At 52.2% G+C, this 15369-nt stretch overlaps 1 protein-coding gene across 3 annotated transcripts in view; it reads right to left on the bottom strand.

The window, feature by feature from the left end:
• LOC133342875 (platelet-derived growth factor receptor alpha-like) overlaps window positions 1-12442 on the bottom strand; it is a 52842-nt gene extending 40400 nt beyond the window's left edge. For 2 of the 3 annotated variants that reach the window (XM_061552234.1, XM_061552233.1), the window contains exons 1-2: window positions 12141-12442; window positions 10699-11094 (exon numbers count right to left, since the gene is read on the bottom strand). The gene's annotated coding sequence lies outside the window, so the exon portion shown is untranslated. The remainder of the gene's footprint in view (window positions 1-10698; window positions 11095-12140) is intronic. The other variant, XM_061552235.1, reaches the window with a different exon arrangement.
• Window positions 12443-15369: the final 2927 nt, after the last annotated feature.

Here is a 15369-nt window from a genome sequence, read left to right as displayed (position 1 = left end):
GCTAAGTCGACTTAGGGGAGGCCCAAAACCGGTTCAGATGATCTCCACACACACACACACATTCCCCCCCCCCCACGCACACTCACAAACACACATTCACACACACACGCCAATTACACACTCACCACACGCTGTTGCGTCCTGGTCAGGGGATGAACTCTGAAAATGATAATTGGTTTTTTACCCTTCTATCTGGCAACAAAACTGACACCTTTTTACAAGGAGTCATGTTTGCATAGACCGCAATACCTGCAGTCATAATGCAAACAAAAGACATATAACTCTGATAATGTGCACTGTCCTTGAAGTTGATTGGTCCACACCCGTCATCTGGTCCAACCCATGTGAGACTAGGCTCTAAGGAAAGCTGTCTCAGGTGTGGACCAATCAACTTCAAGGACAGTGCATATTATCAGAGTTATGTCTTTTGTTTGTATTATGACTGCAGGTATTGCGGTCTATGCAAACATGACTCCTTGTAAAAAGGTGTCAGTTTTGTTGCCAGAGAGAAGGGTAAAAAACCAATTATCATATTTTTACTGGCAAATGAGGTTCCCATAGTGTAGATGCTTGCCCCGAGCTCTCATACTCTGATGGTGCATTGTCTTTGAGTTGTGCGCCTTTTGGCGTCATCTGGTCCAACCCATGTGAGACTAGGCTCTAAGGAAAGCTGTCTCAGGTGTGGACCAATCAACTTCAAGGACAGTGCACATTATCAGAGTTATGTCTTTGTTTGTATTATGACTGCAGGTATTGCGGTCTATGCAAACATGACTCCTTGTAAAAAGGTGTCAGTTTTCTTGCCAGATAGAAGGGTAAAAAACCAATATTCATATTTTTACTGGCAAATGAGGTTCCCATAGTGTAAACTCTGAAAATGTAAACCTCAGAGGCGGCGCTCGGAGCAAAATTCGCTGCCCACTGGCTCGAACGTCACACGCAGCAGGAGGCGGACTACTCGGTCCGCCGATGGCGAGTTTGTGAGTCGTGCGGCAGCGTTCAGCGTTCGGCACGGGTCTCAGAGCGCAGAGGGTGGCCAGATCATGCGAGTGACACCAATCAGCATCCGTCGCCCAGTAATTTTGGAGGGGTTTGGCCGGAGGGGTGCGGGGGGGGGGAGAAGAGTTGGTGCTGAAATAATATCATTGTTGATTTTCAGATTTATTCCGGTGACTGTACAAAGAGGCAAGGCCGTAGCTATGGAGTCAACATTGGGGGGGGGGGGGGGGCAAATCTTCCAGGGGCCTGGGGGTCCTCCCCCCAGATAAAAATAATCTAAATTTGAAAACGAATTTCCTGCCTAAAATATTAAAAAATTCACTAACACATGGGATGGACTTTTTATTTATTTTTTACAATAATGTCTAATGGTGTATTGTATTACATTGCTCTGTTTTTTTCTTTTTTACCTTTTCTTGTTTCGTTGTATGTAATGGCAGAGATTAGGGATTAATAAAGTACTACCATAACCACAATAATATAAACAGAAATCTATGCATTGTCATATGAAGACAAGTCCAGATATTGTGGCCAAGGTTTAGCAAATTGTTATTTTATCTCCATAGCATAGCAATTTTTTTTATATTTTTTATAGCAATATATTGGGAGGGGGGGGGGGCATTTTGAGCATATTTGAATATTGCAAAGCGGAGACAACTCTATCGCTATGACATTTCAGCTCTAACCGCTGCACCACCGCTCCCCACACCAGCACCACAACCTCCCCGCATCTCAAACCTCGAACCGATGAAACTTCACGCTTGCTTACACACGTCGGCGCAAACAACACTTCTGCGCGAATCGAGTCTTCGCAAACTTTACGCGCAATAAAACTTCTTCCCACAAAGTCTGTACTCTGGAGGAACTCCACATCGCCGCTGCTGCTGCTGCTGCAGCAAGCAAAGCCACCACGCTTCTGTGTTCTCTATAAATATATATTTTTTTAAAGTTGAGATGTGTTTTTTTCCAGTTTTTTTTCTGGCCAGAGCAAGCATTTCCGCCACTGCAGCCCTCGCATCTGGAACCCATTTAAGGCCGGGGGGGGAGGGGAGGGGGGGTGCTCGCCTCGTGCTAATTTCTCCCTCCTCTCCTCCCCGACAGCTCCATCAGCAGGGCATTGATTTGTCATCTGGCCCAGGACTTTTGACGACGACTACGACGACGACGACGACGTTCCTGCGCTCGGTGTTAGTGTCCGTGAGTTTGTCCGAGAGGGTCTTTGCGCGTGTGTGTGTATGCGTGTGTATACGTGTGTGTGTGTGCGTTTGTGTGTGTATGTGTTTGTGTGTGCGTGTGTGCGTGTGTATGCATGTGTGTACGTGTGTGCGTGTGTGTGTATGCGTGTGTGCGTGTGTGCGTATGTGCGTGCGTGTGTGTGTATGCGTGTAAGCGTGTGTGTGTGCGTGTGTGTGCGTGTGTGTGTATGCGTGTGTGTGCGTGTGTGTGCGTGTGTGTGCGTGTGTGTGTGTGTGCGTGTGTGTGTATGCGTGTGTGTGCGTGTGTGCGTGTGTGTGCGTGTGTGTGTGTCTGTGTGTGTGGGGGAGCGGTAGTGTAGCGGCCAGCGCGCTGCGCTACGAACCTTGCGACCCGAGTTCGATTCCCGCTCACGGCCAACACCAGTGACTATTATCTGAACCGGTCATGGGCCTCCCCTAGGTCAACTCAACCTCAAATGAGTACCTGGTGCGGTGTGTAAACATCGCCACCGGGCAGACAAAGGCGGCCGGGCGTAGTTCTGACCACCTACCCCCTCGTGTGCCGTTCCGGCCCTCATGTGCTTCTCGCTAACAGCACTTGCCCCCACAGTCTGTTACAGGCTATATGGGGCATCTTTGTCTTTGTGGGGAGCGGTGGCGTAGCGGTTAGTGCGCTACGCTACCAACCCAGCTACACGACTTAAACTATTACTAAACAAACATGTTTATCAGGTCAGGCCCAATGAGCTACACAGCGATTTGTTTCAGAAGCGACCTGGCAGTTACTAGCACTGAACAATCTTTACAACAAAAGACAAATACAAGGGTTGCCCGTGTAGCCTACACGTGACGTTGTGGCAAGTGCTGTTAGCGATCACCTATGAAGGCGATCACGGCCGCGAGAGGGGTCGGTGTAAATGTTGACTTAAGGCTTTCGTGACTGCAGGAATTCATATTCCTTGGGTCTTTCGGCAAAGTCACGTGGATAGCGCAGCGCGCTAACCGCTGCACCACCACTCCCGCGTAATAATATCATACTAATCATCATCATCATAAAAGCAACAACGAAACTCTATCACAAACAGGTGGGCGATGGGTCTGTGTGTGGTGTCCCTCGTGTGCCTTTAATGAAATGCGCCGTGCGAGAGTCAAAGTGAGTTGGAGGAGGCGTTGGGAGAGCGAGCGAGCGAGGGAGGGAGGGGAGGGGGAGGGAGGGGAGGGGGAGGGGGGAGGGGAGCGCTCCCCTCAGGGCTGACGCGAGTGGGACGCTGAAGGGACGCCGCTCCCTGCCTCCCTCCCTGCCTCGCTCCCTCCACTCAGCCCCCCTCCACTCAGCCCCCCTCCACTCAGCCCCCCTCCACTCAGCCCCTCTATGCACGTGCCCCTCTATGCACGTGCGCGCGCGCGTGCGTGCATGAATGTGTGTGAGTGTGAGTGTGTGTGATTGTGTGTGCGTGCGCGTGTGCGTAAGTGTGCGTGCGTGCATGTGTGTGTGAGTGTGATTGTGTGTGCGTGTGTGTGCGTGCGCGTGTGCGTAAGTGTGCGTGCGTGCATGTGTGTGTGAGAGTGCGCGTGTGTGCGCGTGTGTGTGTGCGTGCGCGTGTGCGTGAGTGCGCGTGTGTGCATGCGTATGTGTGTGTGTGCGTGTGTGTGTGCGTGAGTGTGTGTGTGCGTGTGTATGTGCGTGAGTGCGTGTGTGCGTGAGTATGTGAGTGCGCGTGCGTGTGTGCGTGAGTGCGTGTGTGTGCGTGTGTGTGTGCGTGAGTGTGTGTGTACGTGGCACAGTAGGGGGCACAGGTGGTGCATCAGCCAGTCATCTCAGTCATCTCAGTCAGTCGACCTGTGGCACCTGGGTCTGCCCCGTGACCTCTTGCCAGCGGGCGTTCGACACTTCACGTGGCCTCAACGTGCACCTAGCCTGGCACAAGCGTCGTGGTGACGTCACCGCCACTTAGTGGCGAATGGCGGTTGTTGTTGTTGTGTGGATGTGTGTGTGTAGCGAGCGGTAGTGTAGCGGTCAGTACAGCATTAACAGACTGTCCGGGGCAAGTGTTGTTAGCGAGCACCTATGAAGGCCGGAACGGCGCACGAGGGGGTGGGTGGCCAGAACCACGCCCGGCCGTCTTTGTCTCCCCAGTGGCGATGTTTACACACCGCACCAGGACCGGTTCAGATAATCGTCACTGTCAATATCTGAATCAAACCCAGAACGGCAGGTTCGTAGCGCAGTGCGCTAACCGCTACACCACCACTCCCCCCACACTCATGCACACACACACAACCACACACACAGATACACACACAACCACACACACAGATACACACACAACCACACACACAGATACACACACAACCACACACACAGATACACACACAACCACACACACAGATACACACACAACCACACACACAGACACACACAACCACACACACAGATACACACACACGGACATTCGCTCTCTCACATCTACACACGCGCCTCGGCATTGCGGGCATCGGCCTGCGTGTCTGTGATTGTGTGGGCTCGCCCGAGGAGCTGACGACACCTTTGTTATTAAGTAGCAGTACCTCGCCAGATGTTCGCATCAGACACACACGTGGACGCACACACACACAACAAAGACAAACACACACACACAGGCAAGGAGGACACGCACACAAAGACAAATATTCCCCGTGTAGCCTTAACAGACAGTTGGAGGCAAGTGCTGTTAGCGAGTAGCACCTGTGAATGCCGTAACGCACACACACACACGGACACACGCGGGGACATACAGACACACACCCATGGCTCCTCGCCGCTAGCAGAGCCTCCTACGACCCCCAGCGGCGCTAACCCCCATCCCCCTCATCCCCCCCACCCCCCTCAATCCCTTCAACCCCCCACAACTCGCCCCCCCCCCCCCGCGACGCGCCTCATTCGCAATTAAAATCCGGCAGGCGCCTTCTGCTAACGTGACTGACACGTGCAGAGCAGACAGGCATATGGGCAGGCACACACACGCAGACTTACGTACAGACACACACGCACAGACTTACGTACAGACACACGCAGACTTACGTACAGACACACACGCAGACTTACACTCAGACAGACGCGCAGGAACACACAGACACACTCGCAGACTTACGTACAGACACACACACAGACTGACGTACAGACACACGCGCAGACTTACGTACAGACACACACGCAGAGACACGCACAGACACACGCACAGAGACACACGCAAACTTACACACAGACAGACGCGCAGGAACACACAGACACACGCACAGACACGCGTACACAGACACACGTAGAATTACATCTACCCAGAGACTTAAAGACAGATTTATACATCCAAACAGAGACATGCTTCTAAACGCACGGGCACAGACTCACACCGGCTCCGTGCAGTCGCCTCGGCTGCAGGGGCTACTGCCGTTAGCGAGCTCCCATCAAGGCCGATGTAGCACACGAGGGGGCGGTGTGGCGAGTTTTCCATTCCGCGCGAGCACACGTGGCAATTGGGAAGCGTAACTTGAGCGAACGTCGCCGATTTCGGCCAGAAAGTCGTCTCTGCCTCCCACCGAATGATGCCAATGCCGAGTTGAGGCTCAGGGACGATTCCTCTCGATCTGGTGGCTACGTGCACGGAGCCGCATCATCTCAGCATTACAAAAAGGCTCAGTCCCTTTTACACGCACATTTATGTCATCCGTACCTAGTTTACACAACAAAGGCTCATTCCTAGCAGCGTGCTTCAGCCGCACCGAACCTCACAAAAATAATATTCAGGGTCTACCTTGGCTCTTCCCACCCTCAACCAGTATATATACAAATACTGTGTTCTTGGAATTTCTCTCACTTGATACAGCTATCGTGCTGTGACGGTTCCACCTGAAGACGGAAGCTTGTGTTGCCTCCGAAACGTCGTGATTTTTATTTTATTTTTATTTTACTTTTATTAATTTTAATTTTTTTACCTACGTGACTTTACCGAGAAAAAAAACCTAAGAGTATGAATCCTTGCAGTCACGAAAGCTTCAAATCTAGAACTACGTGCACGGATGTCGAACCCAGGTCACCGGGACTGGCACCGTGAGCGCAGAATCATCAACGCACCACCTCCCGTGACACTTCAGCAGCCAGAGACAAAGGTCCCCCGTGTAGCCGACGTAGACTTTAGGGGGCAAGTGTCGTTCGCGAGCTCTTGTGATGCGGCCAGCACAGCGCCCGGCCCCCCAAAAAACTGTCTCACCGGTGCCGATGTTTTAAGGCTGAGTCGACCTAGGCGAGGCCCAAGACCGGTTCGCAATTTTCGTCGCTGATGTTGGCCGAGAATTGGAACGCCAGCTCGTCGGGATCGTTGCGCGGTGCGCTAACCACTGTGCCACCGCTCCTCCACATTCGCGTAGACAGTACTGGCACGTACATGCATACGTCTACACGTGCATGCAGTACACGTACATACATATACACGTACGGGCAGTACACGTACATACATATACACGTACGGCAGTACACGTACACACGAAGTGTTCAACCCGTAGAGATATTGAGCCAACTTCGCAGGAAACAGATGTCACACACAGAATCAATAATCACATCGGAAATATTCACTTGCTGCAACACAGCTCGTACTGTAACTATAAACTATTGATGTGTGTAGTGTAGTGTGTAGTGTAGTGTGTAGTGTAGTGTGTAGTGTATAGATACAATTATATGTGTGTGTAGTGTAGTGTGTAGTGTACACATACAACTATGTGTGTGTAGTGTAGTGTGCAGTGTACACATACAACTATGTGTGTGTAGTGTAGTGTGTAGTGTAGTGTGTAGTGTAGTGTGTAGTGTATAGATACAATTATATGTGTGTGTAGTGTAGTGTAGTGTGTAGTGTACACATACAACTATGTGTGTGTAGTGTAGTGTGCAGTGTACACATACAACTATGTGTGTGTAGTGTAGTGTGTAGTGTAGTGTGTAGTGTAGTGTGTAGTGTAGTGTGCAGTGTAGTGTGTAGTGTAGTGTATAGTGTACACATACAACTATGTGTGTGTAGTGTAGTGTGTAGTGTGTAGTGTAGTGTGTAGTGTAGTGTGTAGTGTAGTGTGTAGTGTACACATACACAACACGTCGCGAGGGAAAATGAAATGTGCCCGGGCTCAAAGAGTCTCGACTGGTCAACGTGGACCGTGTATTTGTTTCAAGATGACGTCGTCACCCCCGTGACTGTGCAGGAATTCATATTCTGTAGATCTTTCGGTAAAGTCACGTAGATGGTAAAAACGAAAGTCGATAAAAATGTAAAACTACGACGTTTCGTTCACAACAGAAGCGATCGTCATCCTCCTGATCCTCCCGATGACGATCGCTTGTGTTGTGAACGAAACGTAGTATTTATTTTATTTTTTACTTAAATTTTTTTTATGAACGTAACTTCATCGAAAGATCCACAGAATGTGTCACCGTCCTTTACAACCCCACTCCGGCCACAAGCGCGCGAGACAATTGAGATTCGGTTAAAGAAAACGTTAACGAAACGTAATTCTACGTCCAAACGTAGTGTTTTTTTTTTAAATAAAATAAAAGTCACGATATTTAGTCGGGAAGGAAACGGAGTACGGAGATGGAGCGACGAACATAACAGTTCGTGTCCAGGTGCTCGACGGATTATTACAGAATCAGAAAATGTGTTTTTACTGGAGAAATCCGATGAATTAGAAAGCTCTTTTCAACAGACGTCCAGTATCGTGAGAGGTTCGAGGAGGCCTTCATCCAGCAGTATATTGCCCATGACCGATGATACATTTTTCGTTGCACAGCCCGATTGTTAAACCACTTCTGGGTGAAGGTCTCAACCATGCCGTTGTTTGACTATACTTCACCACGCTGGTCAGTGCGGCTTGGACCGGTTCTGACATCACTCGCCACTGACGCGTTATGAGCCGTGATCGGGAATCGAACTCAAGTCGCCGGTCCTCCTAAACGAATTGCCTCTCCTTATCGTGACCAGTAAAAAAAAACATACACATATACGTAGCCTCGAATCGCGTCTATTAAATTCACACAATTCTTACGCACCGCGGAGTGATCCCGAAAGTAGTGCGCGCTCGAGAAGAACTCAGCGCCTTGCCCCGTGACTTATAAAGTCCCATGGGGCCGATCCTACTACCCAACAAAACTTGCTTAAGTTTGGGTCAAACAAATATCATCGATGGAATTTTTTTTTATCAACGTCTAACTTATCATTCGAGTAATCGATTCATGAAAAAAACCATTAGGGCATCCCTCCATTCTCAATCGACTGCAGTATGAAAGGCCTTCCAGCCTCGTATCGGTCAATGGAAAGTTTCTGGGTCATACTTCCCTGCGAGCTGCTCAAGGTTGGTGGAGTTGGGGGGGGGAGTGACCGGCTCACAATTCACTCGCCACTGATGTTAAGAGACCTGGCCAGGGAATCGAACTTGGGTTCCGCGGGGATCAGTAGCGCGGGGCGCACCACAGAGCGCCGTTTTTCGACACAGAAACGTTCTGAAACTGCCCGGCGGTCAGGGGTAGCCGCGCGTTTTGTATGTTTCGAGAGGCATCGCATCCGCTGGCAAGACGCTCGCAACAACGCGGCACCGTCCGCTAAAGTTTTAAAACAAAGCATCGGTTTAAATCTGGAACTCGAATGATTATTTTTTATATAGCGACGGTTAACGTTGATGACCCATTATGTAATTTTTTCGTTATACAGCAAAGCCGCCAACTGAGTCTGCAGACTCGTTCTTTGTACGCGCGGGTCTTGCATTTCTTTGTTAACACATTGTTGCAAAATCACGGACTGTATCTCAAACGTATAGACTGTACAACGCCAAAGTTTAGACGCGTGAATCGATCATCGCTCCCAGGATCACGGGGTTTTATTTACTGAAACGTTTCAACCTCATAATATCAAAATATGAAAACAAAAACTATCGCTTTTCAATTCCCATTTAAGTCGTGGGTTTCGCGCGCTGTCCTACGAACTTGGAAGCGCTAAGTTCGATTCGCGGCCCACGGCCATCATCAGTGGCACCGTCTCATCGGACCCGATGTTCGCATCACCCCTCTGCTTCGCTAACCCGCGCGCGCACCAGCGTGGTGAAGTATGGTCAAACGACACGGCTTAGGCTAGGCGCGAAGACAGACATGGATTGGTGCATTTTCAAAAGCAATATTAATTATTTTTATATTCATTATTCGTTAGAGAGCGCAGAGAGAGACCAGCACCTCCAATGAACACGGTTGGCTACGTACGGTGCGAAAGAAGTCCAATATAAATCCTGCCCAAAGACTCAACACTGCCCATAGGCTCAACACTGCCCATGGACTCAACACTGCCCATAGACTCAACACTGCCCAAAGACTCAACACTACCCATAGACTCAACACTATCCATAGACTCAACACTGCCCATAGACTCAACAATGCCCATAGACTCAACACTACCCATAGACTCAACACTGCCCATAGACTCAGCACTGCCCATAAACTCAACACTACCCATAGACTTAACACTGCCCATAGACTCAACAATGCCCATAGACTCAACACTACCCATAGATTCAACACTACCCATAGACTTAACACTGCCCATGGACTCAACACTACCCATAGACTCAACACTGCCCAAAGACTCAACACTGCCCATAGACTCAACACTGCCCATAGACTCAACACTGCCCATACACTCAACACTGCCCATAGACTCAACACTGCCCATAGACTCAACTCTGCCCATGAACTCAACACTACCCATAGACTCAACACTGCCCAAAGACTCAACACTGCCCATAGACTCAACACTGCCCATAGACTCAACACTGCCCATACACTCAACACTGCCCATAGACTCAACACTGCCCATAGACTCAACACTGCCCATAGACTCAACACTGCCCATAGACTCAACACTGCCCATAGACTCAACACTGCCCATAGACTCAACACTGCCCATAGACTCAACACTACCCATAGACTCTACACTGCCCATAGACTCAACACTACCCATGGACTCAACACTACCCATAGCCTCAACACTACCCATAGACTCAACACTGCCCATAGACTCAACACTACCCATAGACTCTACACTGCCCATAGACTCTACACTGCCCATAGACTCAGCACTGCCCATAGACTCAACACTGCCCATAGACTCAACACGCCCATAGACTCAACTCTGCCCATAGACTCAACACTGCCCATAGACTCAAAACTACCCATAGACTCAACACTGCCCATAGACTCAACACTACCCATAGACTCAACACTACCCATAGACTCAACACTGCACCTCCGATGCGTGCGGTTGGCACCGCACGGTGCGAAATAAGTTCAACGTGAAACCGGACAAGCAGGCGCAGTGGTCGTGAGTGCGGCGATGTCGACCGAACACCGTCGTTGGATCATTGACAGGCGCGCGTGTGGCAAACAAGCGTGTGGCGAACAAGTGATGTGGTGATGCTTCTTGGGAGGCGACGGACGACTCACCTTAGGCGCACGAAGAGTCGGCAGTGTCGCACCCTCTCGTTCGGTCGCGACGGACAACTCCAAGAAGAACGAACGCAAACAAAGTGTCGTGATCTTCGCCAAAACGGCTCTTCGCCACGTCTTCCGTTGCTCCTTGAGATTGTTTCAAACTCTCTCTCCCCCCCCCCCCCCCCCCCACACACACCACCGTATTTATAAAGAAGTATTCAGAGCGCCTTCAAACCCTGAACCCCCAAAATCCCAGATCCGAGATTGTCGGGAAAATCTTCAAAACCGTTCTCGAATTCTGCACCGCGAAGCCTCGAAACCTCTCCCGCCCGCCACTCCAAACCAACTTTGACGGCTACCAACCGAACCGAACTCTGGGAGGGAAGAAGACGGACGACTCGGGCACAGCTGAAGGTGGAGAGGGAGAGACAAAGAGGGGGCAGGAGCATCACAATCCGCGAGACGCGAGGGATGCTTCAACCGACGCTCCCCTCCCGCGTAGGAGTTTCGCTCATACGCGAGACTCGCTGCACTTAGACGCAGAGAGAGACAGAGCGAGAGACAGCGTGAGGCTCGTCCCGTGCCTCCTCCTCCTCCTCGTCTCGCTATGCCAAGCACACCCCCCTCTATCACTGTCTCTTCCCAACTCAGTGGCTGCGCGTGTTGCTGCTGCTGCTGCTACTACTTCTACTACTGCTACTACTGCTGCTGATACTGATTATGTGTGAGCACGTTTTAGTGAGCCGGCGGTCACGCGTCAAACTCAGCCGAGCGTCTGCCACACTGACGACAGACTAACGCGGTGGGTCTCAGATCCCCCTATTGTTGGATCGAATGGATATCCGCCCTTTGGAATTAATCTTAAATCGCGTCTTGCTGCCACTGCCGCCGCCGCTGCTGTGTTTGAATAGCTCCTCATTGATGAGTCACGGTCCGGAGTTGAACTCGATCATTAACGCCGGGATTTCCGTGTGTGTATTGGCGCTGAGAATGATTGGGCTGCCTGGTTCGTCATTAATTTTTTTTTTGGATTGACGACTGTTATCCTCCCGAACTAATTGCTGATTTGGGTGGACGTAATCTCTCGCCTTCGCGTTGGTTTACATGGGTTCTCACACACACGTGCACATATTGACACAGCACTTACACGTGTGTGTGTGTGTGTGCGTTGCGATGTGTTAACATACAATGCATCTGCACCGTTAATCTTACAAGGTAAAAACCAACAACGACAACAACAAAACTCCCCACATTCATCGATAACACTGGCGCTAAAGAAACAAACATTTAAACGCATCGCGCTGCAGATGACGTTCCGTGCAAGGGCCCTTTTTCATCGCAGATAAATATCTCCTCCCCACCCCCAGCAGCTCCAAAAGTCCTACTACAACAAGTTCGGAAACATAAAAAAAAACGTCGCGAATAGTCTCGTGCGATGCACGCACCGTTATTACCTTTGGTGCGCGTGTCTCTCTTGCTTCGCGTGTCTCTTCCCGTGTCTCTCTTGCTCCGCGTGTCTCTTCCCGTGTCTCTCCTGCGTCGCTTCCCGTGTCTCTCTTGCTTCGCGTGTCTCTTCCCGTGTCTCTCCTGCTTCGCGTGTCTCTCCTGCGTCGCTTCCCGTGTCTCTCCTGCTACGCTTCGCGTGTCGCGCTCTTAAGGCGACGGGCGCAGCGCGGTCTCGCTCCGAGCCACACAGCTCCACGTGAAAGCTCCCGGGGCTCAGCCAGTAATTAAATCCATCTCGCCGTTCGCACGACGCGAGTCGAGAGAGAGAGGAGGGGGGGGGTGAGCTTGAGGAAGGAGGGAGGAGGGAGGAGGAGGAGCGAGAAGGGGGGAGGGGAGAGAGAGAGAGAGAGCGCGATTCCCCCCCCCCCCCCCCACCTTTTACTCCCCACAACGCACAAAACCAATCATCTGGTTTGCGTAAAACATTTCGGGAAATGAAGGCGAGCGGGTGGGTGGGTGGGAGCGCGAACCTCCGTTTCAAAATAAAAGTTCCCCCCCCCCTCCTCCTTCTCCCCCCGCAGCGCCCCTTCAAATTCTCTCGCCAAGTGGCTCACGAGAGGGGATTGGAGCAATCTGCGAAGACGCCGCCGATGTATCTCCGTGTGTCCTGCAGCAGACTGCTGGGTGCAAGTGCTGTGAGCGAGCGGCTGTGAAGGCCGGCACGGCGGCACACACGAGGCGGGCGAGTGGCCGACACCACGCCCGGCCGCCTTTGTCTCCCCCAGTGACGACGTTTTTTACGCACCGAACCAGGTAGTCATTTGAGGTTGAGTCGACCTAGGGGATGCCCGGGACCGGCTCAATTAATCGTCGCCGGTGTTGGCCGTGAGCGGGAATCGAACTCTGGTGGCCTGGTTCGTAGCGTTGCGCGTTAACCGCTACACCACCGCTCCCCACACACACTCACCACGTACACACTCACCACGTACACACACACCACGTACACACACACCACGTACACACTCCCCACGTACACACACACCACGTACACACTCACCAAGTACACACACACCACGTACACACTCACACGTGCGGTGCGTGCAGCCCACCCCCACACATCTTCGTGCTGGTTCACGCCCCCAACACTGCCACATGTGAGACCCCAACCCCACGCCAGCGTCAGCCACTCCCCAAGTCCTCCTACCCCGTCCAGCTCAGATTGCCCCTTCCCCACCCCACTCAGAAGCTTCCTAGCCCATCCCACTCAGATTGCCCCTACCCCACCCCACTCAGAATCTTCCTAACCCATCCCACTCAGATTGCCCCTACCCCACCCCACTCAGAATCCTCCTAGCCCATCCCACTCAGATTGTTCCTACCCCACCCCACTCAGAATCCTCCTACCCCATCCCACTCAGAATCCTCCTACCCCACCCCACTCAGAATCCTCCTACCCCACCCCACTCAGAATCCTCCTACCCCACCCCACTCAGAATCTTCCTACCCCACCCCACTCAGAATCTTCCTAGCCCATCCCACTCAGATTGTCCCTACCCCACCCCACTCAGAATCTTCCTACCCCACCCCACTCAGAATCCTCCTACCCCACCCCACTCAGAATATTCCTACCCCACCCCACTCAGAATCTTCCTACCCCACCCCACTCAGAATCTTCCTACCCCACCCCACTCAGAATCCTCCTACCCCACCCCACTCAGAATCCTCCTACCCCACCCCACTCAGAATCTTCCTACCCCACCCCACTCAGAATATTCCTACCCCATCCCACTCAGAATCTTCCTACCCCACCCCACTCAGAATCCTCCTACCCCACCCCACTCAGAATCCTCCTACCCCACCCCACTCAGAATCTTCCTAGCCCGCCCCACTCAGAATTCTCCTAGCCCATCCCCACTCAGATATGCCCTACCCCATCCCACTCAGAATCCTCCTTCCCCACCCACTCAGAATCCTCCTACCCCACCCCACTCAGAATCCTCCTACCCCACCCCACTCAGAATCTTCCTAGCCCGCCCCACTCAGAATGTTCCTACCCCACCCCACTCAGAATCCTCCTACCCCACCCCACTCAGAATCCTCCTACCCCACCCCACTCAGAATCCTCCTACCCCACCCCACTCAGAATCCTCCTACCCCATCCCACTCAGAATCCTCCTACCCCACCCCACTCAGAATCTTCCTACCCCACCCCACTCAGAACCCTCCTACCCCACCCCACTCAGAATCTTCCTACCCCACCCCACTCAGAATCTTCCTACCCCACCCCACTCAGAATCCTCCTACCCCACCCCACTCAGAATCTTCCTACCCCACCCCACTCAGAATCCTCCTACCCCACCCCACTCAGAATCTTCCTACCCCACCCCACTCAGAATCTTCCTACCCCACCCCACTCAGAATCTTCCTACCCCACCCCACTCAGAATCCTCCTACCCCACCCCACTCAGAATCCTCCTACCCCACCCCACTCAGAATCCTCCTACCCCACCCCACTCAGAATCTTCCTACCCCACCCCACTCAGAATCCTCCTACCCCACCCCACTCAGAATCCTCCTACCCCACCCCACTCAGAATCTTCCTACCCCACCCCACTCAGAATCCTCCTACCCACCCCACTCAGAATCCTCCTACCCCCACCCCACTCAGAATCTTCCTACCCCACCCCACTCAGAATCTTCCTACCCCACCCCACTCAGATCCTTCCTACCCCACCCCACTCAGAATCCTCCTACCCCACCCCACTCAGAATCCTCCTACCCCACCCCACTCAGAATCTCCTACCCCACCCCACTCAGAATCCTCCTACCCCACCCCACTCAGAATCTTCCTACCCCACCCCACTCAGAATCCTCCTACCCCACCCCACTCAGAATCCTCCTACCCCACCCCACTCAGAATCCTCCTACCCCACCCCACTCAGAATCCTCCTACCCCACCCCACTCAGAATCCTCCTACCCCACCCCACTCAGAATCTTCCTAGCCCGCCCCACTCAGAATCTTCCTACCCCACCCCACTCAGAATCCTCCTACCCCACCCCACTCAGAATCCTCCTACCCCACCCCACTCAGAATCCTTCCTACCCCACCCCACTCAGAATCTTCCTACCCCACCCACTCAGAATCCTCCTACCCCACCCCACTCAGAATCCTCCTACCCCACCCCACTCAGAATCCTCCTACCCCACCCCACTCAGAATCCTCCTACCCCACCCCA

This window comes from Lethenteron reissneri, chromosome 16, assembly GCF_015708825.2.
Source record: "Lethenteron reissneri isolate LAM-NWPU_2019-01 chromosome 16, ASM1570882v1, whole genome shotgun sequence".
Lineage (NCBI taxonomy): Eukaryota > Metazoa > Chordata > Hyperoartia > Petromyzontiformes > Petromyzontidae > Lethenteron > Lethenteron reissneri.
Note: the sequence above shows the minus strand (reverse complement) of the source record. Positions and strands in the feature narration are given on the sequence as shown.